General features: G+C 58.5%; 1 pseudogene; it reads left to right on the forward strand.

Moving 5' to 3' along the window:
• The first annotated feature begins 3,431 nt into the window (after positions 1–3,431).
• On the forward strand, positions 3,432–3,551 carry LOC129627417 (uncharacterized; annotated as a pseudogene).
• The last annotated feature ends 413 nt before the right edge of the window (positions 3,552–3,964 follow it).

Genomic DNA, 3,964 nt, shown 5'->3' on the forward strand with positions numbered 1-3,964 from the left:
TTTTTGCCTACCAGAAGAGGTCCTTTAGCCCCCGCCCCGCGTCCCAATTCTTGGACCCACACCCCCCTCGCCCCCCCGCCACCCCCGCAGCCCCAGCCCCTCCCGGGGCGGGGGGAGTGAGTGGGTGGCCGGGGCCCCGACTCCCGCTGCAGACCTGGGTTGCCTCCCCGCGGCCCGCGAGCCCCTCCGCATTCGCATTCGGCTTTCAGGAAACCAGACGACCGGCCGTCCCGTCTCCCTCTGGGGCTCCTTTGGCTTGCCTCAGGCAATCCCGGGGCTTGCACCGACTCCAGCCAGAGCCCCAGCCCCCGCCCCACCCCCAGCCTCGCAGGCGATCGCGCATGCGCATGCGAGCGCGCGCACAGATCGATGTGCCCAAACGGGGCATCTGGCTTGTTGGCTTGGACTGGGGGTGGATCTATGCCTGGGAGTGGGACTGCTGAACCATAGGCTACTTCTACTTTTAGTTCCTTCGCGAACCTCCATACTCTTTTCCATCCCGGCTGTACCAACTCCCATTCCTACTCAGCGTGGAGGAGAGTTCCCTTTGCTCCACAGCTTCTCCAGCATCTGCTATGGACAGACATTGCAATGAGGCCCAGTCGGACTCGGGCGAAGTGGTCCCTCCTTGGCGTTTGGAGTTGAGTCTCTCCAATCATTAGTGACGTGGAGCAAGATGACCGTTTGGAAATGCAGATGCAATTCTGTCACCATCCTGCTCCAATGGCTCTTGTATTTTCCCATCATATTGAAGATACGACCAATTCCCTTCATGCCTGCTCCTCACGTTCTTCTCGGATGTCTTTTCCCTGGAATGCCCTCTGCACTCTTTGGCTTCCATCCCATAGGGCATTTTCATTTCTTGAACGTCCTAAGGTTCCCTGGTCACGTAGACTTCCAGGATGCTGTTTTCCCTGCCTGAAATTCTTCCTGCATCTCAACCCTGGTTTACGTAGGTTCCACCTATGGACCTCAACGCAATGGTTACTCTGAAAAGCCTTCCCTGACACCCAGGTTTTGGTGAGGGTAGAGGCCCCTCGACAAGTTCTCCAAGGATCTGCCTGTGATGTATCATTAGATCCGTCTCAGTGAAAGCAGGAACTCTGTGTCTGCTTCTCTCCGCCTTCTAGTTCCAGAAACTTATTACATGCCTCCCAGCTCATCGTAGGTGCTCAGGATTTACTTAGCGTGTGAAAGACAGAAAAGTTCTTGGAAGCCTCAAGGTGTCACTTGGCTCGGCACTTTTGATCTCTTTGTATATTTGGCGATTCCATTCTTTCCTTTCCTGGGTTCATGTGTACGCTATATTCAAGGCACAATCTAAGGCATTAAGACATATCCATCAGTATGGGTTCTTGCTTTCAAGGAACTCGTACAGCAGATTTCTACAGTTTAGGGCTTTTCAAATGCTCTAGAAGAATGTGAACGTTCAGTGTGATCCATTTTCATTTCCAAGAAAGATCATTTGACTTCCATAGCAAAGGTGGAGACCTTCCGACGTGTAGTCCAATACTTAGACCTTGACCATGTCAGGCAAGTCTTGCGGTTCCTTCTGGAGGTGTGTGGCTCTTGCAGAAACGTGAAGATCTTCCATCGTCCTCGGACTTTGGTGTCATTTGCAATCATCAAGAAAGCTTCCAGGTATAGGTTCCAGACCACCACCGCACACACTCAGTAGCCAACGGAGTGGATTCCAGGAATATGCGTTGTTAACCAGCATCACCGTTGATATTGTTGCTGCACGCTCTATGCAGTGGCCAGGGCCTGGGTTGTCCACTGGGTCTCATGTGGAATGGAAAGAAGGGCTTCCCCCCCACCCCACCCCACCCCCCACTCTTGACAGCCTTGTGACTAGAAACGGGCCCCGAAACAAGAATCAGACAAACCAGATAAGCCCAGATGGTAGTCCATGAGATGAAGGAACTAAGCAGCTGGTTGGGATGGCGCCAAGGGGAAAGGTTGCTCTTTTTGTCTCCCGCTCTACTCCTTTCTTCCTGGACGCCTTAGGGGTTCATCATGGAGATTTGAAATAAAGTTCACCAAAGTCATATGTGTTGAATCAAGATTTTGCGTTTCACCATCTCTCAAAAACGAAGAGTGCTTAACCTGCACAGGTTTCTTTCAAAAAAGTCAATTGCTTTTCAGTTCTGGGGTTTCTCTCTTGCCTTGTTCAAGTAGCCTTAAGAGTAAAAATCAACGAAAACTAAAGAAAGATTCAAAGATACCAACAAAGGACACCTTCTGTTTCTTCAATCATCTTTCCACTTAGTAGCACACGAGCTCTTTTCTTTGTATTTTGCCTAGGGAATTCGCAATGTGCTGGTTCAGATGGCAAGGCATCCGCCCGCAGGAGACTCGGGTTTGATCCCTGGGTTGGGAAGATCCCCTGGAGAAAGAAATGGCAACCCACTCCAGTATTCTCGCCTGGGAAATGCCACGGACAGAGGAGCCTGATGGGCCGCACTCCATGGGGCCTATAAAAGTTGGGCTCAACCCAGCAACTACGAACAGAAGAATTTCCAAAGACCACACTCGTGTGTGTGTGTGTGTGTGTGTGTGTGTGTGTGTATCTCCCTCTCGCCGTCTTGGAGTCTGTCTCGGAAGCTTCATGGATTTCTTCCTCTGTCTCTCCCGACAGCCATCCGCCGGGCCTTTGGTCTGGCCCCGGCCTCTCCCTGGTGCTATGGCTCTGGCTGAGGAGCTCGCGCAGGCCAGCTGTCTCCCATGGCGTGGGTGCGTGCGAGTGTGTGTGTCTGTCTGTGTGCCTGCCTGTGGTTCGTCTGCTCTCTCAGGAAGGTCGGGTGCTTGGCGGGCGGCGTGGGGACAAGGGGGGCGCCTCGGTAGGGCAAAGGGGCGGGGCTGAGGCGCTCCGGTCGACCGCGCCTCCGTGGCTCCCGGTGGGTTTGGGCAGCGGGCAGGTGCCGGGCAAGTTGGGCGCTCAAGATTCGCTGCGCCTAGGCCCGCAGGAGGTTCAGAGGCCCCCGGGCCGCGGGGATCGGGAGGCGGCGGGCCCCGAAGACCGACACCTCCGGGGTCGCGCGGCCCTGAGCAGCGAAGGGGATGGGGGGGGAAGCCCCGCTCAGCCAGCGCGGCCGGGTCTGGAGTGGCCGGGGGTGGGAGGGCGCCGAGACCTCCGCACCCCTCAGCCCACCCCCCAGGCCCCGCGCGCACGCACGCACGCCCTCCCGGTCACTGGGGGGTCCTGGAAGCCCATCGGGCCCCCGGGCCCGGCCAGGCGGTTGCTGGTCTGGTGTTGGCGGTGTTCGGGGGCCGGGCCGGCGTCAGCAGGCTGGAGTGCGGTCGCGGGTCGTGCGGCTCAAGTACAGCACGGCCCCCCGAGGAGAGGGCCGGCCCGTTGGCCCGACCTGCAGGTCAGAGCGAAAGGGAGGCGAAGCGCAAGGCTCTTAGGGCGCCCCGCGGCGGCCGCGTCCGTCTCCGGCCCTACCGGCCTGAAGGCGCTCGATCTCGTCTGATCTCGGAAGCTAAGCAGGGTCGGGTCTGTTTAGTATCTTGGATGGGAGACCACCTGGGAATTCCGGGTGCTGGAGGCTTTTTTGCCTACCAGAAGAGGTCCTTTAGCCCCCGCCCCGCGTCCCAATTCTTGGACCCACACCCCCCTCGCCCCCCCGCCCCCCCCGCAGCCCCAGCCCCTCCCGGGGCGGGGGGAGTGAGTGGGTGGCCGGGGCCCCGACTCCCGCTGCAGACCTGGGTTGCCTCCCCGCGGCCCGCGAGCCCCTCCGCATTCGCATTCGGCTTTCAGGAAACCAGACGACCGGCCGTCCCGTCTCCCTCTGGGGCTCCTTTGGCTTGCCTCAGGCAATCCCGGGGCTTGCACCGACTCCAGCCAGAGCCCCAGCCCCCGCCCCACCCCCAGCCTCGCAGGCGATCGCGCATGCGCATGCGAGCGCGCGCACAGATCGATGTGCCCAAACGGGGCATCTGGCTTGTTGGCTTGGACTGCGGG

This window comes from Bubalus kerabau, chromosome 14, assembly GCF_029407905.1.
Source record: "Bubalus kerabau isolate K-KA32 ecotype Philippines breed swamp buffalo chromosome 14, PCC_UOA_SB_1v2, whole genome shotgun sequence".
Taxonomy (NCBI): Eukaryota; Metazoa; Chordata; class Mammalia; order Artiodactyla; family Bovidae; genus Bubalus; species Bubalus kerabau.